This window comes from Oryx dammah, unplaced genomic scaffold, assembly GCF_014754425.2.
Source record: "Oryx dammah isolate SB20612 unplaced genomic scaffold, SCBI_Odam_1.1 HiC_scaffold_1, whole genome shotgun sequence".
In the NCBI taxonomy this organism is placed as follows: Eukaryota; Metazoa; Chordata; class Mammalia; order Artiodactyla; family Bovidae; genus Oryx; species Oryx dammah.
The window spans coordinates 69,165,917-69,187,332 of NW_024070185.1; the positions used below are offsets into that span (position 1 = coordinate 69,165,917).

At 45.0% G+C, this 21,416-nt stretch overlaps 1 long non-coding RNA gene across 1 annotated transcript; it reads right to left on the reverse strand.

The window, feature by feature from the left end:
• Window positions 1-6,853: 6,853 nt before the first annotated feature.
• LOC120865825 lies at window positions 6,854-21,159 on the reverse strand. The gene is made up of 3 exons (XR_005721523.1): window positions 19,861-21,159; window positions 18,697-18,702; window positions 6,854-6,865 (listed from the first exon to the last, which is right to left on the reverse strand). It is a non-coding gene; the product is annotated as an uncharacterized LOC120865825 (long non-coding RNA).
• Between the last annotated feature and the right edge of the window lie 257 nt (window positions 21,160-21,416).

Genomic DNA, 21,416 nt, shown 5'->3' on the forward strand with positions numbered 1-21,416 from the left:
CCCCCACGCAGAACTCCTGGAATTTAACCCTTCGGTGTCTTTATCCGTCCCCAGTAGAGTCCGCGCCGAATCCCTCCCCGTATGCAGAGAGTCTAGCGCTGCCTGGTACCTAATAGATGCTCAATGAAAACTGATGATTGAGAGTTCAGAAACATTCATCTACCTCTCCTGGGGTTTTCCTGATGGGCAAAGCAGTTTCTGGAGGTGACTACGCACAGCCCCCTTTCTTCCGGCAGATCGCCTCTCTCCTCTGAGAATCCCTTCTCTCTTTTGTAAATTAAAGGCTTTGGATTCGGTTATCGTTAAGGTCCTTCCACAGTGCAGGGCCGGGTTTAGCAATGCGGTCAGGAGCCTGAACCCGACGCAGCTAAGGATGTCTATGGCGCAGAAGGACGTTCCTTGCCTGGCTCGGAGGCTCACACTGAAGACAAAGGGAGGGGGTTATGTGGCCTTGGGGAGCCCTGAGGAGATTCCCTGGCGCTTCCTATGCAAGAGCCAGGTTTGGCCGAGGCAGGAGGTAGCCGCTGGAAAACAAGATACCCAATCTGTGGGCCTTTGGCCGTAGGCAGAAACCCAAAACAGGGATTTACATTAAGGAGGGGGCTCCTCTTCTTGGTTCTTCCTCTGTTCCCTCTTCCCACTCCTCTGCCTCCCCAGTAAACTCTAAGCTTCACCCGGGGTAGGTGGGGACTCCCAATCTCAGCCTCCAGCTCAGACTTGTCTCCTCATCCCTGGGTTTGTAAGCCCGTTGTTCTCTAGGACATTCCGTCTTCCATAGCTAACCTGTTGTTTGATTGCTCAGTCCCGTCCAACTCTTTGCGACCCCATGGACTGCAGCACGCCAGGCTTCCCTGTCCTTCCCCATCTCCTGGAGTTTGCTCAAACTCATGTCTAATGAGTCGGTGATGTCATGCAAGCACCTCATCCTCTGCTGCCCTCTTCTCCTCTTGCCCTCAATCTTTCCCAGCATTAGAGTCTTTTCCAATGAGTCGGCTCTTTGCATCAGGTGGCCAAAGTATTGGAGCTTCAGCTTTACTATCAGTCCCATGAACATTCAGGGTTGATTTCCTTTAGGATTGACTAGTTTGATCTTGCTGCTGCCCAAGAGATTCTCAAGAATCTTCTCCAGCACCACAACTCAAAAGCATCAGTTCTTCAGCTCTCAGCCTTCTTTATGGTCCAACTACCACATCCATACGTGAAAAACCATACACTGGGAAAACCATAGCTTTGACTATCTGTACGTAGCAAGCCCCAAACTTGGCACCCTGACTCACAGCCCACCCCAAGTCCTGTGAGCTCACAGTCCTCCTCCTCACCCTGAACAATGAAGCAATTCTCAGGTCTGGTGGATGGTACATGAAAGGGCCAGGAGGGAGATGGGTGTATTTCAAAAAAGGCAGCATGAGGGATCCCTGGGATGTAGGAAACATTCAGAGTCCTGGCTGTGGTGGTGGATACCAGAAGCTACACAGGTGATAAAATTGTGTAGAACTTACTATACACAAGCACATACACATACTACATACCACATACACACAAAGTGTGAGTGAGGAAATCTGAATTTCAGTGGATTGCATCAACATCTGGTTGTGATATTATTGTATAGTTTTGCAAAAAGTCACCATTGGGGAAAACTGAGCAAAGTGAGTGAGGGCTCCCTCTGTATTGCTTCTTACAACTGCACGTGAATCTACAATTATCTCAAGAAAAATTTCAACCGAAACAAAAAAGCCCACAGTGACTCCAGGGCCCCCAGGATGCAGCCTGAACCCCCTTGATACAGCTGAAAGGGCCCTCTCAAGAGCATTTTCAGCCTGCCCATCTCCCAGCCATGCTCTCTCCTCCCCATCAAAGGCCTTACTAGCTGTTCTCCATGCCTATTTCATACCCCAGGGCCTTTGCACATGCCATTTCCTTGCCTATCTGCCCAGCAACACCTTGTTCTTTGAGATCTCACTCAACTATCACAATCCATACCCTACACAGTGCCTGCACACAGCAGATGCTCAATAATTGCCAGCAGGAAGAGAGCTCTCTCTTCTCCCCTCACCTTTTTCTCTGATTTCCCCCTCTTCTAACCCTACTCTTCCTATTAAAGAATTCACCAATAAGGTATAAAATTTATACCTTTATTTATAAACACATTTATAAACACTGTTTTGTCTGATTGTGAAAACAATGAAAACTCCTAGTGGAACATTCAGAAAATATAAAAAAGTATAATGAAAAAAACATTCATCCTGGTGTCCTATCACTTGTAGACAAACATTTAACATTTCGGACTATTTCCTTCATGATACCTCTAAAATCAAATTATCAATAGAGTTTTTGTATCTAGGTTTTTTTTTAAACTATATTATTTGGGGGCACATTTTCCATGTCCTTGTAAACAGATTTAGACTATTCTAGGCTCTAAAATGACCATGGTCCATAGTGTCATTTCTTAGTCTTAGACATCAAGGTGCTTACAACTGTTACTAATGTAAATCACACCAAGACAATCTTGAGCAGCTATTACGTGGTTCCTGATAATTGTTATGAATGAGACAGCTGGCACTCAGAGAGGCAAGGTGATTTCCTCAGAGTCACAGAGGTGATAAGCGATCAGGTTGGGATCTCTAAAGGGTATCTGATCCCTCCTGCAAGTTCTAAGTGGCCCCACACTGGAGGCTTCAGGGCATCCTCTTGGGCTTCACTCACCATCCCCCATTCTCAAGAGAAAATGAGTGTCAGAAGCTTGCACAGAGTAGTTCACTGATGCACTTCTGTTGAATTGAACCAAGGACTTGGGAGGCCACTTCAGGAAAACCGTACACCCTTGTTCTAGGTGAAACAACATGATGGGCCTGTTTCTAGGACTGTCGACAATACGATGGCTGTATGTCTCTAAGGCCGTATCTGTCACCCTCCTGTCCCAGGCTCTGTGCTGCCCCAGAGGCACACCCACACAATGGATTCTGAATGCGTTTCTGCCATCAGAGGACCTGGGTTCCACTCCTGGCTCAGCTACTTACTGTCCTAGACAGGTGACTCCTTAGCTTCACTTGTCTCGTCTGTAGGAAACAAGCTCATTCAAAAACCTCTCAGAGGAATAAAGGGCTGGATCCACGGAGGATGCAGCATGGTCCCTGCCCTGTGAGAGGGCTCCACAAGTTGCTCTTTGACATGAGCTCCCGCCAGGCTGCAAGGCCGCAGGGAGTAGAGGGCACTGAACTGCACAGACTCACCATGTGAGCCGAGCTGTGGGCCCCACGCAGGGCTTCCAAAGCGGAGGCAGCGCCCTCCTGCCCCGCCCCACCCCAGGGGCCACAGGAGTCACATTCCCACTGGACGAGTTCAAGGGTGTGGACTGCACTCTCTTTTTCTTGGCTCTTGAGTTCTGTTGCCAAAATCACCTTCCTAACGGTCTGGGCATGTCCCATCCTGGCAGCACAGCCTGAGACTCAGTGAATGAGTCTGGTGTGCTGGCCACTGTGGGGAGGCTGGCAGGACAGACAGTGACACACAGAAACAGTGAAGTGGGGGGGGGTCAGACTGCGGGGAAAACCAAAGCTGAGTTAGGAGGAGAGAGGTGAGAGAAGCGTGGATGCTCTTTCAACCCAGGCTCAGAGTAGAAGGGGCCGGGGGTCTGGGAAGACCCTAACCTCCAAGGGGGCACAGACAGAAATTCAGAGCAATCGGTGTAAAGTGGAAAATCCACATTCCTTCAAGCTCCACAGCACTTGCATCATTCCTTCGCTATGCATCACTTCCTATTTATGTTAACAGTTACCTATACATTCAATTTCTGTCTCTTGTGGGACTCCTATGAGCTCCTTGTGCACAGAAACCATGCGTCCATGTGCTGTTAAACTCTGTGGTCAGCGGCACATGTCACTGATCAGTGTTTGTTGAAGTGAAGCAGATTGAACCGAAACCACAGGAAAGCCTATAAGGCATGATTAAAATAGAAATACTTTTAGTGGATGTTATTCGTGATCACTCATACTAGTAAGAATGGAGAAACCAGTAGATTAAATCTATGGAATTGAAATGGCTCCAACTTGCCTGTTAAGTCAAAAGGGAACCAACAACCACTCAGGCAAACATTGGTCCAGCCAGTTGTGAAAGTGATTTGAAACATGGGTGAAGGGGCCAGGGTATGGGTCTGGAGGGGATTATGGTTACAGGAGGCAGGTTGGTCAAATATTTCATATATCCCAGTGGTCCTATGTTGGCCAGATATCTATTAGGCCTTGAATCTGGCTTTCTCAGATTCATTATTGCAACCGCTTTTATTTTTAAAAATTAAGGTATGGTTGATTTACAATATTTTATAAGTATCATGTGTACAGCATAGTGATTTACAATTCTTAGATTATACTCCACTTACAGTTATTATGCTGTGCTTAGTCGCTCAGTCGTGTCCAACTCTTTGTGACCCAATGGACTGTAGCCCGCTAGGTTCCTCTGTCCATGGGGATTCTCCAGGCAAGAATACCAGAATGGGTTGCCATGCCTTGCTCCAAGGAATCTTCCCAACCCAGTAATTGAACCCAGGTCTCCCACATTCCAGGTAGATTCTTTAGAATGAATATATGTATATGTATATAACATCTTTTTTATCTGTTCACCTGTTGACAGGCGCTTAGGTTGCTTCCATATCTTGGCTATTGTGAATAGTGCTGCTATAAACATTAGGGTGCGTGGGGATCTTTTATTTTTGGCCGCGCTTCATGGCTTTTGGGATCTTTGTCCCTCAATCAGGGATCAAACCCGTGCCCCTGCAATGGAAGCACAGGAGTCCTACCCCTGGACCGCCAGGGGATCCCGTACATGTATGGACCGCCAGGGGATCCCGTACATCTATGGACCGCCAGGGTGTTCCGTACATGTATTGGGCTGGCCAAAAAGTTCGTTCAGGTGTTTGTAACATCTTATGGGAAAAACCAAACGAACATTTTGGTCAACACAATATCTTCTCAAACTAGTGTTTCTGTTTTCTTTGCATTCTCAGGAATGGAATTGCTGGGTCATATGGTAGTTCTATTTTCAGTTTTTTACAGAAACTTCATACTGTTTTCCACAGGGGCTGAACCAATTTATATTCTCATCAACAGTGTACAAGGGCTCCCTTTCTCCACATCCTCACCAACATTTGTTATTTGTGTTCTCTTTGATGATAGCCATTCTGACACTCTCATTGTGGTTTTGATTTGTATTTTCCTAGTGAATAGGGATGTTGAGCATCTTTTCATGTGCCTGTTGGCTATTTGTATGCATGTCTTCTTTGGGAGAGTATCTCTTCAAATCTTCTGACCATTTTTTAATTGGATTGTTTCTCTTTTTTTGATGTTGAGTTGTATGAGCTTTATATACATTTTGGATAACAACTCCTTATCAGTCTTATTATTTGCAAATATTTTCTCCCATTCAATAGGCTGTCTTTCAGTTTTGTCAATGGTTTCCTTTGCTATGCAAAAGTTTTTAAGCTTAATCGGATCCCATTTGTTTATTTTTTGGCCTTTTCCCTTTGTTTTAGGAGACAGATCCAAAAAAGATTGCACTGATTTATGTCAAAGAGTGTTCCACCTATGTTTTATTCTACGGGTTTAATGGTTTCCAGTCTTACATTCAGATCTTTTTAAAAAGAAATATTTATTTTATTTAGTTGGCTGTGCCAGGTCTTCGGAGAAGGCAATGGCAACCCACTCCAGTACTCTTGCCTGGAAAATCCCATGGACGGAGGAGCCTGGTGGGCTGCAGTCCATGGGATCGCTAAGAGTTGGACAGGACTGAGCGACTTCACTTTCACTTTTCACTTTCGTGCATTGGAAAAGGAAATGGCAACCCACTCCAGTGCTCTTGCCTGGAGAATCCCAGGGACAGCAGAGCCTGGTGGGCTGCCATCTATGGGTTCGCACAGAGTCGGACACGACTGAAGCAATTTAGCAGCAGCAGCAGCAGCCAGGTCTTAGTTGTAGCATGTGGGATCTAGCTCCCTGACCAGGGATCAAACCCAGACCCCCTGCATTGACAGCCAGGGGTCTTAGCCACTGGACCACCAGGGAAGTCCTACACTCAGGTCGTTAATCCATTTTAAGTTTACCTTTGTATATGGTGTGAGAAAATGTTTCAATTTCATTCTTTTACATGGAGCTGTCCAATTTTCCCAGCATCATTGATTGAAAAAAACTGTATTTTATCCATTGTATATTCTAGCTTCCTTTGTCATAGGTTAGTTGACCATAAATGGGTGGATTTATTTCTGGGCTCTCTATTCTGTTCTATTGATCTATGATATATCACAACTATTTTTAATGAATGTGTACACTACAGGGAAGATGTTAGGGAACTTCTGCTTCCTCCTAGGAGGCAGTGCCCCCTAGTGGTCTATGTCTTGCACAGCACTGAGCTCTTGGGCTCTGCAGCACCTTATAAACCAAGGGGTTTTAGAGAACATCTGGGCCAATCATCTGATTTCCAACGTGAAACTAGAAACCCATAGAGCTGTTGACGGGATCACTGTCCCTTTGCAGGTTAGCAGCAGCTCTGAAAACGGATCCAGATTGTGGTCTTCAAAACCCTGGAGAGTCACAAATCTGCTCAGAAAGCACAATTGTCACAAGTGGTTAGGGTGCCTTTGCCTTTTCCCCAGGCAGAGGATTCCTCAGGCAGAATATTCACATATTCCAGTGGTCCTGTGTTGGCTGAATATCTATCAGGCCCTTCTATCTGGCATTCTTAGATCCAGACATTTGCAGTGTTCTATCCATATACTGGTTTTATATTTTAAAAATATAATTTCATTCATACAGTCTATTTTCTAGGATGACTATTCATTCTTTGTCCCCCACTATGGGTTAACCACTCCCCACCCTCCCTCCTGGAAACCACTGATCCTTTTACTGTCCCCATGGTTTTGCCTCTTCAGTGTGTCATATTGAAACACAGCAGGACACTACGGTACTTCCCCCTCCCCCATGTCCTCTGCCTGCCTTTTGTCTGTGGAAAACTTTAGTCAAAGGATTAGTGCAATCAGAGAAATGAGAAAATGCAGAAACAAAGGAAAACAGTCAAAGGAGATCAAATAATAATAATAATGCAGTCATTAACCATAGCCAAGGACCTTTAGTTCCTTCTCAAGGGCCATAGATAATATTTTGAGCCATTGCCTGTGAGCTGTCTTATAGATACTGAAACTCCCATTAGGTCAAAGAAGTTAACTACATGATGACTAGACTGTAGCCATGACATAAGCTGCCACAATTCTAAGAAGTGGCCTCAAGGAAACGAAAAGAAACTGACCCTGGAACTGAAGATTAACTGAACCTAAAACAATCAAGATGACACTTGTCAGACCACCACATGACCAATTTCAAGATGACTATCAGAGCTGACTCTGCTGTTTCTGCAGATAGCTCCCTCTCTCAGCCTGGAAATGTTCTTACTCCCCTGCTTGTCGGTGGCGGGCAGTTAGCCTTTGGACAGACATCTGCCCTTCCTCCCCAGCTGACAGCATCGGAAGCAAAGCAAACTTTCCACCAACCCTGCCTGTTCACTGGCTTTTGAGCACCAAACAGCCGGACCCTATACCTTTCAGTAACAATACAGTTGGAATCAGATAGTATGTAACTTCTTAAGATCAGCTTCTTCCATGTAGTAATATGCATTGAATGTTTCTCCATGTCTTTTCATGACTTGACAGCTCATTCCTTTTTATTGCTGAATAATATTCCATTGTCTGGATGTATCACAGTTTATTTATCCATTCACCTATTGAAGGACATCTTGTCTACTTCCAAGTTTTGATAATTCTGCATAAAGCTGCCATAAATATGTGTGTGCAGGTTTTTGTGTGGACATAAGTTTTCAACTCATTTGGATAAATAAACTCAGCACAATTGCTGAATCACGTGGTAATAGTAAGTTTAGTTTAAATGGCTTATACTTTGGATGGAATATTATGCTGCCTTCAAAAGAATTCTTACATATGCTACAACTTAGATGAATCTTGAGGACATTATGCTAAATGAATGTCAGTCACAAAAAGACAAATATATATGATTCTACTTTTATGAGATACTTATGGGGTTAAAATCATAGAAAGAGAATGTAGAATGATGACTGACAGGGGCTAGAGGGAGGGGAATCAGAAAGTCATTAATAAAGGGTATAGAGTTTCAGTTTTATAAGATGAAGGAGGTGGAGTTATGAGATGGTATAAGGGGGTTATGAAGATGGATGATGATGGTTGGACAACATTGTCAATCTATTTAGTATCACTGGACTGTACATCCAGAAGATCCCCTGGAGGAGGGCATGGCAACTCACTCCAGTATTCTTGGCTGGAGAATTCCATGGACGGAGGAGTCTGGAGGGCTACAGTCCATAGGGTCGCAAAGAGTCAGACACAACAGAAGCAACTTAGCACACATACATGTGCACGTCAAAGTTTAAGATAGTACATTTTGTATGATGTGTATTTTACTACAGTAAAAACAACTGGAGGGAAAAGTCACATAAAACAGAGTAATTGTGGGGGGAAATGAATACATTTAGTTTTATAAGAAACTGCCAAACCGTCTTCCAAGGTGGCCATACTATTTCACATCCTATCAGGCAATGATGAATGAGAGTTCCTGTTGCTTCAGTCTTACTGGTATTTGGTGGTGTCAGTGTTCCAGATCTTGGCCATTTTAATAAGTACACAGTGGTGTCTCACTGTCATTTTAATTTTTATTTCTCTAGTGACTTATGATGTGGAGCATCTTTTCATATGGTTATTTGCCATCTGCCCATCTTTTTTGGGTTGTCCTTTGAGTCATCTTTTTAAGTATTTCCTCCACTTTTTAATTGCCTTGTTTGTTTTCTTATTGTTGAGTTTTGAGGGTTTTGTGTATTCTGGAAACAATCTTTTGTCAGATATGTATTTTGAAAAGATTTTTCTCCCAGTCTACAGCTTGTCTTTTTATTTTCTGAACAGTTTGCATAAAGCAACTAGAGTTCTATCATACCTTCTTGTCTCCGTGTATGTGTGTGTGTGTGTGTGTGTAAAATGGCCAGGATTTGGAAGAGGGATAGGTACAAGGAATAAATAAAATTTGATGCAGTTCTTGTCTAGGCTTATGTTGTGCCTTAGGGCTTATATTGTGATTTGGGAGAGAAAACCACATAAACATTAAATAACCAGACAAAGCAGTGTGAGATTCGGGTCAAAATGCCTGGCACCAGGCAATGAGCAGAGATCAGAGGGATTGGAGAGTCCCAGGGAATGGGGGGAGCACATGGAGTCCCGGGAGGGGTTATGCATGATGGGGGGAAGAGGGAGGGAGGAGGGTAAGGATAGACAGGGAGGGAAGAAGTGGGAGGGTGGTCCGGGCTGGGCCAGGTGGTGGGGCTGAAAGAAAGACACAGACCTGGGAAACCAGCTTAATACTTGTTCAAGGAGTTGCCCTAGGACATCTGGGAACAGGCGGGGTGGGGTTGGACACCGAGTGGACCCTGGAAATTTGGCAAAGCCATAGAGCATGGGATAGCAGGTTCCGAAGACCAACTTCACCCACATTATAATTTTGCTGTTCCCCTTACTCCCCACAAGCCCCCCCCCCCACCGCCAGAAAGTCTCCCACTGAGAGAAGATGGAGACTTTCACCTTGCACAGTCATTTAGAGGGAAAGAAAGTTAAAAAAAAAAATCAGTCTAAATCTCATTCCCAGACACCTGGCTTCTGCCAGCTCTGACCACCTTGTCTCGAAGATGCAGCTAGAGCAGGGAGAGAACGCGCCAGACAAAAATGGGATTTTTTCTGCCTAGCAATGGGCTGGCATCTGGCAGGGCCCCCACTCTGGCCACAGCCCAGCAAAGCCCTGTGGGTTCCCGGTGCTCTGTACGCCTGCCCAGGTTGCTCAGGGTTGGCTGAGGACACAGCCTGACTCTGGTCCATCCCAACTGCTGGCATTTATGTGGTTCCTATGTGCCCAGAGCCAATTCAGCACTCTGGGGGAGAGGAAGCAAGAATCCATCTGTCACCAGCCTCCCACTCCCAAAGAGAAGGCCCCCAAGAGCTCACGAAGGCAGTTGGCTTATTTTAAATATTTGGGAGGGTGGGAGTTTTCAAGGAAGTCATGGTTCCGCAAAAAGGCCCAAACCCCAAGGGCAGGAACGCTGCTGTGGACTGAATTGCATCCCACTAAATTCATATGTTGAAGTCCTAATCCTCAGTGTGTTGGTGTTTGGAGATGGGCACCCAAAGCATTGGCCAATCCCCAGTCCCCTCTCTTGATTGATTCCAGTAACTTCCACATTGGAAACCATTCAAATATGTCCCATTCCAAGGACAGAAGCACAACCATTCTTAAGTGATTCACCTGCCACAGGGCAAAGGCCTCAGCCCCATCTGTGGCCAACCTACCTCCCTCCACCCACACCCACCCCTTTGAGAGAGGAGGGCAGGAGGGCAATTGCACATCCTTCTTTTCTCTGGTCGTTCTGCAGAATGTGGAAGAAGGAGGTAGGCATGGGAGCTCTAAGGCTTCCTTCTTTTTTTTTTTTTTTTTAAAGATTTTTGATGTGGACCATTTAAAAGTCTTTATTGAATTTGTTACAATGTTGCTTCTGTTCTGTGTTTTGGTTTTGTGGTCGCGATGTGAGTGGGATCTTAGCTCCCTGACCAGGGATTGAACCCACACCCTCTGCATTGGAAGGCAAAGTCTTAATCACTAGGCCACCAAGGAGGCTCCTAAAGCACCCTCCTTCTGAAGCTCACCAAGCCCTTTGGGGCCAGGTGGACTGCCTGCTGTTGGGGGATAGAGTTCCCACTGGAGATCCAGGCTGTCATGTGATAGCTGGTGGTGCGTGTTCTTATGTGTTGATTGGTGACATGTGTCTTAAAATTTAGGACCATTTTGCGCAGAATCTTCACCTTGTTAGTCTTGGATTTCGGACCCTTTTACCATTTACAGGGGCTTCCCTGGTAGCTCAGATGGTAAAGAATCCACCTGCAATGCAGGAGACCTCGATTTGATTCCTGGGTCAGGAAGACCCCCTGGAGAAGGGATAGGCTATCCAGTCCAGTATTCTTAGGCTTCCCTTGTGGCTCAGTCAGTAAAGAATCCTCCTGCAGTGCAGGAGACATGGGTCTGATCCCTGGGTTGAGAAGATCCCCTGGAGAAGGGAATGGCTACCCAATCCAGTATTCTTGCCTGGAGAACTCCATGGGCAGAGGAACCTGGCAGGCTACAGTCCATGGGGTCACAAACAGTTGGACATGACTGAGCAACATTCACTCACTCACCATTTAAAATTGACATTTCATTTTCCAAATCACTGTTGCTGCCTAATCACTTGTTTCTGCTTTGTTTAAAAAAATTTGTAATGTGTATTTATCCTGTGAGAAGGTCTGGGGAGGGGGCTTCCCAGGTGGCAAAGAAACTGCTTGCAAATGCAGGAGACATAAGAGACACCAGTTCAATCCCTGGGCTGGGAAGATTCCCTGGAAGAGGGCATGGCAATCCATTCCAGTATTCTTGCCTGGAGAATCCCATGGATAGAGGAGCCTGGTGTACTATATATAGTCCATGGGGTTGAAAAGAGTCGGACATGACTGAAGGAAATTAGCATGCAAGCACACAGGTCTGGGGTAGGGTAGGAACGGGGACACAGGGGCCTGTTTTTGCTGTGGTAACATGGAACTTGCAGGTCCCTTTTTACTGTGGTGTTGGAACTAGACAACAATAAACAAACAACAAAAATAGACTTTGTTCCAGTGCCATCTTCTCTGGGAGGACTTTCTTGACTGTAATACTTTCCCTCCCCACTCTCCACTTCTCTGGCATTTCCTATTCACCTTCTCCACTACGCTACTTCTCCATTTAGCCTTTAAGCCTTGGACCATACACTGTACATTATTCATTTGTTTTCTTCTCTGCTGGAATGCAAGCTCCACAGTGGCAGGGCTTGCTTTCTTATTTCCCTTATTTTTTCCACTGCTATTTCAAGTACCGTTGTTTAATAAATACTTGTGAAATGAGTGGCTGGATTTCTCGGAGGCCAGGAAGTCCTGAGGGGCAGGCACAAAGCTGGCCTTGCTCTCTGCATGGCTTCCCTATCCAGCCTCTCACTTGCTGTCACCTCCTGACTTCTCTCCTTTCGGAAAATCAGAAGTTCATACCTCTCTCAGTGTTTGTGTTTTTACAGACACATTCACTGGTTCCCTGCAAAGTCAGGACAAAGCAAGTTCTTTCGGTTTGGTTGAGGAGCAGAGAGAGTACGGATGCTTTTCAGGGATTAGCTGCATTGTGTTAACTGCAGATTTTTTTCAGAGTGTGTGTGCGCACGTGTGTTGGCGATTGTTTAATAAAGAATTTGTCTGGGGACTTTTCTGGGGGTCTAGAGTCATCAATGTTCTTTTAATTGCAAGTGGAAATTGCAGACTCACCAGTTTGAGCTCTCTTAAGTGCAAAAAGAATGTTCCCTGGACCAGTGTGAAGCTTCCCTCCACACTCTCAGTGCAGGGGGCCTGAGTTCGATTCCTGGTCAGGGAACTAAGATCCCATATGCGTCAACTAAGCACGCACACTGCAACTACATGTACATGGCTGTACAGCTCATGTACTGTGACTGGAGAAGCATGCCGTCCACAATGAAGATCCAGTGCAGCCAACATAAATTAAAAAAAAAAAAAAAACAACAAAAAAAAACTACTCACTTAAAAAAAAAGAATTTGTCTGGTTTTCATCCCTCGGCCTGGACAGAAAGCTTCTAAACCCTTGGCATTTCCCCAGTGATAGGGGTGTCTTTGTTATTCATGATGGGTCCCTTTCTTTTTTATTCATGGTGGGTCCCTGGAGCCACGCCTGAGTTTATGCTGAGATGACTCAGGGTGGCCCCTGGATAGTTTCAGGATGCGGGCTTTCCATGCCAAAAAGTCCAATTATGTGATTAAAGCATTGGGGTTTTAGGCTATGTGACATCAATCTGACTTCCCAACCTCTGGAGAAGAGGCCTAGAGATTGAATCGTTATATAACCAAGGACTCAATCAATCATGCTTATATAAAGCTGTTGCTGCTGCTGCTAAGTCTCCTCAGTGGTGTCCGACTCTGTGCGACCCCATAGAGGGCAGCCCACAAGGCTCCCCGATCCCTGGGATTCTCCAGGCAAGAACACTGGAGTGGGTTGCCATTTCCTTCTCCAATGCATGAAAGTGAAAAGTGAAAGTCGCTCAGTCATGTCTGACTCTTAGCGACTCCATGGATGGCAGCCCACCAGGCTCCTCCGTCCATGGGATTTTCCAGGCAAGAGTACTGGAGTGGGGTACCATTGCCTTCTCCAGCTTATGTAATGAAACAAACAAAAAAACAACTCTGGGCAGCAAGGCTTCATGCCTGGAGGGTGACGGGTCCTGAAGACATGAAAACTGCTCACTTTGGACCCTCCCAGACCTTCCGTGTCTCATATGTTTCTTCATTGAGCTGGTCCTGATTTGTATCCTTTCTAATGAAACTGTAACTATAACTAAGGACTTCTGTGAGTCATTCTAGAGAATTCTCGAACCTGAGGGTATCATGAGAACCCTTAAATTTGTACCCAGTTGGTCAGAAATGTAGAGGCCTGGGGACCCTGGAACCTGCAGCTAGTGTCTGAAGTGAGGGTAGTCTTGTGAGGGGGACTGTGCCCTCAGCCTGTGAAATGTGGCCTAACAATGGGGAGGTGACCTCAGAACTGCATGGCAAGGGGAGCCTCCTGTGGTCATCAGTGGTCTTTTAATTGCAAGTGGAAATTGCAAGCTTACGAACTTGAGCTTTCTTAGGTGCCAAAGAAGCATACTGCCTCATGAAACAGGGGAAGCAGGGGCAGGGAGGAGATTCAAGAATAGACTGATTGGAAGCCTGGATGGACCCAGGGACTCAGATGCTCAAGCAGGGAGGCTCCCCACTAAGGCTCTTCTCTAGTGGGGAGCCTGGCCCTACTGACTCCTTTGGACCCCTGGGCTCCCAACACTGAGAGAATACATTTCTGTTGTTTTAAGCCACCCAAATGTGTGGTAATTTGCTACAGCAGCTATAGGAGAGATCATGGAAAGCTGGAAAGAGCACCATGCTGGTGGTCAGTAGTGTCTGACTCTTTGCAATCCCTATGGACCATAGCCCATCAGGCTCCCCTACCCATAGGATTTTCCAGGCAAGAAGACTCGGAATGGGTTGCCATTTACTTTTCCAGGGGAATCTTCCTGGCCCAGGGATTAAACCTGAGTCTCCTCTGTCTCTTGATAGGCAGATTCTTTATTGTTGAACTGTCGGGAAACCCAATGGCTGCCACAGGAAACTACCTGCTATTCCAATGGGTTGATCTGAAGTGAATTTTTCCCTATCTGCCACTCACTTCTTACCACCCCGTTAGGACCCATGTGTGACAGTGAGTCTGTCCTTCTTTCCAGGATAGACCTTGGCTCTACAGGCCTCAGGACACCCTCTGCTCTAATGAGCAAGCAGTGGAAACACCCAGAGGAAGGGCCAGGGAGACACAGGAAGCCAGTTACCCAGGGAGCCAGTTGGCCGCATTATCACACCTCTGGTTTCCCACTAATGGTGGACTTAGATCTCTCTCACTTTGTACGATTCACGGGACATTTCCAGACTTACAGTGATAAAATGCACTTTTAGTTTGTGATTCCGTTGCAAAGGATACGCTGCTTCTTCAGAAGGGCAGGCTGTTCAGTTCCTCAGAGAAAGAAAAAGACAAGCGTTAGAGCAGCCACTAGGTGGCGAAATCTCTTTCTGCAGCTGGATAGCAGGTGGACTGCAACCCCTGCCATGGGGTACTCAGAGGATGCTACCAGGATAGGCAGGCTGAGGCTGCACCTAGAAACTTTCATCCAAGAAAATGGTGACTCTGATACTTGATTGGAGATTATTACATGCAGAGGGACTGCCCTGGTGGCTCAAATGGTAAAGAGTCTGCCTGCAGTAAAGGAGACCCAAGTTAGATCCCTGGGTGGGGGAAGATCCCCTGGAGAAGGAAACGGGAATCTACTCCAGTATTCTTGCCTGGAGGATTCCAAGGACAAAGGAGCCTGGTGGGCTATAATCCATAGGGTTTCGAAGAGTCAGACATGACTGAGTGACCAACATTTCCACTTTCACACATGCAGAAAGGGGGTCACAAGAAAGAACTCTAGAATGACATGCAGGTTTCTGGTCTGAGTTAGCAGAAAGTGCTCAGAGGAAAAAGGTATAGGGGAGGAGGTATGTTCTGTGGGACACCTAAGTACCAGTTGGTAGGAAGCAGAAATAAGGGTAATTCTCAAGTGGAAGGAAATTAAAGGCAGAGGATGGTATGTAGAGGTGGGATGACCTTCTCTAATATTACACCCAGTAGAGTGCAGTGTCTAGAGGAGGGGCTGGCAAATACTGTCCATGGGTGGAATTGGCCTGCCATCCACCTTCTGTAAAGACAAAAAGCTCACTTACATGTTGTCTATGACCCATTTCACACTACAAAAGCACAGTGAAGTAAGTTTTGGATAGAATTCATATGGGCTGTGAACCGAAAATATTTCCTATCTGGCCCTTTGGAGAACAATTCTGCTGACTACTGGTCTAGTTTCTCCCTTCTTGTTAGTCATTCAGCTCCCCTTTCTGTGGGTCATTCATAGCCTATTTTTCTTTTCTCCTTTTTTGGCCATGCCGCGTGGCTTGGGAGATCTTAGTTCCCTAACCAGAGATTGAACCCAGGGCCACAGCAGTGAAAGTACCGAGTCCTAACCACTGCACCACCAGGAAACTCTGCCCACGGCCCAATTTTCTTTGGGCTTTCCTTTTTCTTGCTGATTTCCGAAAAAACCTTTTATAATATATATTAATCCCTTTCCAGTTTTAGTCACTGCAAATACCCTCTGGGTTTGCCACCTGTTAGTTTTGACTGTGATGGCTGTTGAACAGAAATTCTTATCTTTGATAGAGCTAAATCCATCCTTACCCTCCCCTTGCATTTGGTGCTTGGGGGTGGGGTTTAAAAGATGATTAACTTTAGGACAATTTTAAAAGGAAAAAAATTCTGAAGATATGCTTAGAATACGATCACATACAGAAATTTTCTCCAAGCTGCAATTTGTAAAACATCCATCTTAATTTACCTCTACTTATCAATACCTAATTTAAGGATTCTTTTTCCTTTTTTTCCAAGACTACATGGTAAAGAAGGAAGGAAACCACTTGAATTTATTTCTAAGTTTTTCTACATAAAGCTTTAAAATGTAAAACTGTACATGACTTTAAATTTGCATAGAACTCTGTCATCCAGAAAGAAGACTGAATAAAAGACTTATAAAATATGTATATTGCAAATACTAGAACCTAAAGAGTTACTACTGCCTTGACAAAGAAACCAGATTTTTTTTCTTATACTACAAACATTTATGAAATAGTAGGTGCTGTGTGGGATTTTCTTTGTTGGATTAGACATAAACATAGAAATACAGAAAGTAAACACAAGACCCTTCATGATCCACATTCAAGGGGATTTAAGGATGGAGCAGATAGACTGATAGACAACAAGGCCACAGAAGGCTAAAGAGGATAGTGTCATTTGAACATTATGGACCACAGCCAGGAACTTCCAAAAAATTCTGTTTTGCTGCCATGACCTAAATAACAAACTTTACAAGGTTGGGTAGAGCCCATTAGATGTTTAAGTGTCTCAGTCTTTTTGAATCTAAAATCTAGGTAATGAATTAAGCTTGTGCCAGGTGGAGATGGACTCTCAGGAGAAAAGTGCTGTGTTTGGTCCCTGCAGTTTAAGTCACGTGTTATCACAGGCACGAGGAGGATTAATCCTTCCGAAGTTGCCTCTTTCAAACTCTGATTATCACGAAAAGGGTGGAAGATGGCATCAAAACTATCAATTATAAACCCAGGAGGACAGTGAGAAAAGCCAGTCTGGGACTTTCTAGAAATAATAGTGAGAGTTTGGCCCACACGGGGAATTAGAGGGGTGCTTGGTCTTCCAGTGAACCCGGCCACAGACCAACTTTTCCCTCTTCTCCTTTTCTCAAATATAATCCTTTTCTCTTCATAGAGTTTCTGTGTTTAAACAAGAAATCCATCTTGTTCGGTGAGGTGGTTTCAGCGGTTTTCCTCAGGGTGCAAGTCTTAAGGCTGGGCCTTCTTGTCTGGCTCTCGGACACACAATGGGGCTGTTGACAGAAATGTTTAAGTGGCCGTGAAGTCTGGAGCCCGGATGCAATCCACCTGCCAGACAGGATCAAAGGTGATCGGTGCAGATAGAAGGCCGAGAAGTTCGACCTCTAGTCAGCTTCTTGTCAGCCTTAATGGATGCGCTAACAGAGAGCAGGAGGGAGAGCTGAGCTTGCTGAGGACAAAGGGAAACGTGACAGCTCCATCAACTCTCCTTCTGTTAACAGGCAGATCATCACAGGCTGGGGCCAGCAGGCTCCCAGACAGGACGGGGCTGGGGAGGACCCTTGGGTGTAGGATTTCCTCTGGGTGGGAGGCTCAGCTCCAGGCAAAGCCCCAATCTATACACACTGGGCTTTGGGAGAAAGGGCGCGCCTAAGCTCCTGTCTCTTTGATGACTTTCGGTTAGAAGATGCTCTGTCTCAGACAGAGGGGACATTCCTGGCTCCCAGGACAGTGAGAGCACCGCAAACCCCTCTGTGCAATCCGTCAGCATTTTGGGATCTCAGGGTAAAAAAAAAAAGAATCCACTTGTGCATTCCAGACTCAATGGGGATCGGAAACAGATGAAAAACCAAAACCCAAAACTGTTGCCTTGCAGGTCTGTTAACAAGGGCAGTTTGCTGGAAACAGGCACTTATTTCTCTTCCAAGAAGTGGAATAAAATGTAGACATCTCTAGAAGGCTTTGATATAATTTATTTACCCTCAGGCATAGAGGCCTGTATTCACTGCATTGCCTCAAGAATCATTTAAGCAGATTTTAACGTCACCATTCCTTCCAATGCTCGGTGGCTGGTTCCTTGCCCCGCACTCACACATTCCCACTTAGTTCTGCCTCCCCCGAACCTGCCCTGCTTTTATTTTTGTTGTTCTTAACAGCCGGTCCTCTTCCTTTCCATCTGTCTCTAACATCTATTTTCAGGTTATGGCTCAGGCCCTTCCTCCTGCAGCCCTATTTAGATATTCTCAAACAGCTGAAAAATAGGGGTAGCTTCTAATAGTTGCTGGAAATAACAGGATTCATGCTTCTCTGGAAAAAAGCCAATGGTTTTAAACTTACATCTAATTGCAAAATGGTGTAATATAAGGTCAGCAATTATTTTACTACTTATAAGACAAAAATACATGAAGTTTGATCATTTCCTTTTATATATATACACAGTTAATGTGTTTTAGTCGCTCAGTCCTATCTGACTCTTTGCGACCCCATGGACTGTAGCACACCAGGCTCCTCTGTCCATGGGATTCTCCAGGCAAGAATACTGGAGTGGGTTGCCTTTCCCTTCTCCAGGGGATCTTCCTGACCCAGGGATTGAACCCAGGTCTCCTGCATTGCAGGCAGATTCTTTACCGTCTGAGCCACCAGAGATATAGTTAATGGGTCCTTTAAAATGACAATCTTATAAACAGTAGTCTTTCAATGGCCTTTATTGTTGATGAATGGCTTAGTATCACACCGTGGTGAATGTTTCTACTCATTAAATATTTGGGTTTCCAGCTGAAGGATCCTGGGACCCCTCCCTCCACCACACACAGCAGAGCCTCACTATACGCCTATCAAATACAGCAAATGCATGGAGTGTGTAGTCAAGACTCAGACAATTTATTTTACTGAATTGAGATTCAAGTTCAACTAAGCATTCTAACAGGTAACAAGATTCAAACATCAGAGGAAAATCTCTTTAAAAATCACAAGCAAGCAAGCTCACACAGAATCTATGGGCCACCAGATGAACTTCCATTTTATTCTCAACACCCATCCGTGTGGAGTGTCGCAAGGTGAGGTTGCCAAACATAGAAAATGATACAACAGCACAATTCCCGGAGGGTAATTATTTTTTGAATGGAAAACACCATTTAAATCAAAAACATTTAGAGATGCTCCTTTAGTTTGTATAATTCCTAATCTCGAAATAAAATCTTAGTAACAGAACACAGAATTCTCCTTGGTTGGTCACCTCATTCACTACGGAAGAGGACAATCAATAAAAATTGTAAAAAAACATAGCCCTGAAAGAGAAATAAATAACTAAATAATTTATAGGTAGTTCTGCTGCACTCATTGCACGTAACCACACAAAATACTAAAGCTGATTTTCTTTGGGAAAAAAAAAAAGCTTGGAAAATGCAGTTGCCCGTTTGAGTCTCTTGCTAAGTGGTGCATGCTTCTTAGATGGAGAAGTATCCTATGCAGGCCTGAGTTTCAGATTTAAACACCAGGTACTCTACAGCTTTCCCACCTGGGTGCACAGGTATGGTGACAGGAGAGCAAGGGGTCTCCCCAGCTTCCAGGGTGGGGAGCTGCAAAAAGCCAGTGGTTTAGGGTGAGAATGTGCAAAAACCACTGGGACCGATCAGTCTGTGATGTCGTTGCAGGGACTGTAAAATCTTCAAGAACATTCTCTGGAGCTTTAAAAAGGAGCAGCACAGGTAGGATGATGAACAGAAGCGTTTACTTGAGGAATCTTTCCACCAGAGAGCTAACACAGAACACTGCTCTTTGCGAGGCTTTCAGCAAGTTCCGTCCCACCCATCTGATTTCTCCTGCTTTCTGTCACTAAAAGTGTTCACACTTTACTGCCTTCTTGGCCAGCCCTTAATTGACATTATTTCTTTGCTTCCAGAATTAGGCCCATCCTGTGCCTGCAGATGTCACAACAGGGCAGGGTGAGCGCCCACCCCAATAGCATGTTTTAAATTTGGGTTTGGGGAGGGGGGAGTATTTTATCTGGTTTATTAGAAAACCAACCTTGAAAAGTCCTCTCTAAAGGGACACTGAGTGTCTGAGGCTCTACAGGTCACAGGTAGTCTCTGGTGTGTATCGGTTACTTTTCCTTTAATGACCTTAAAAAACTGAAAACACATTCTCAAGAGTCTCCCAGATTTTCCCTGTGGGTGATGGCTTGCTAAGCCTCTGCTTTGATGGGGTACACAGCTCCGAACTATGCAAAGTACAAGGCCACTGTGCCTTGGGACCCTAACCTGGGGACTCCTTCTGGAGACTGAGCTAGGCCCTGGCAGATGGATGTCAAGCTTGCATCTTCCATGCTGGTCTCTGCTGCATTCTCCAAACGTACAGAGCTGGACCACATTAGCACCCTTTATCTAAAAAGTGGCTGTTTACTGTAGGTCTTAATTTACGCCCATTTAAACCTGCCTATGCTAGCTTATCTTTGTCGTGATCTGAAAGGCAAAATCACATATTCCAGGTGCTGGGAAATTTTCACCCTGCAGGTTAGGGCCTTACTACTCCACATGGCTCGTGGTAGAAAAGCTAACGTGTAAACTTACTTTTTATTCATCACTAATGCCACCTACAGTCCACAGGGCAACCCCTCTAAGAAGTCAAGGAGAAGCATGCCAGCTCTCTCTACCCCTGGGGTACTCATGACACAGCTCATGGTGTGGCTGCGTCTTGAAAAAGAACAGTGTTTACCAGGAACCAAGGAATTAAACAGCCAGAGATCAGCATTTCAGAGGCTGGATTTTTTTCAAGAGATACCTGTCTCCATCCTCTCTGAGATAAGTCTCTCTACACATGAGATGCTATGACACCATCTAGCTCCTCCAACCTTCTTGATATCTGAGAGGCAAACTTTCTACCAACAATTTTTCCATTGTTAGAATATTCACTTTGAAGAGCAGGATCAGAGGATTTGCATTTCTTTCATAAATCTGTAATCTTTTAAGTTATCAACATATAATATGTCAGGTTTTTAAGTAATTACTAGACAAGATGAATATCCAATTTTTTATCTAAATTAAATAAGGGCTTAAGAACCTGAATTCTTTCTCTCATTAGTGATTCTTTTAAAAAGCAGCTGGTGACTCTCAAAATATAAATCTGTTACCAACTAGATGGATTTACCTGTTGTGGAGTTAAGAAATAGTCTCGGGGCGTGCATGCATGTGTACACACACACACACACACACACACACACACACACACCCACACACCCCATCATCTAAAAAACTATGTATGAGAATGTCCAAAGGTTCTGAACTAAATAAATAGGTGAAAAACCACCCATCTCACAGACACGAATCCAGCTGTTAGGTTTTTGTTTGAAATGTCAAACTTGTTTTCCTCAAAATGTGAGTTGATTCTTCTTTCTCTTAGTCCTGTGGCTTTACAATGGCCCTGCTAGCACCACCTCAACCACAACAGTCAAGCTAAGTCTCTGAAATATGAGGGCAGGAGGGATACCAACTTGTAGGAGGAAGAAACCAGAGCA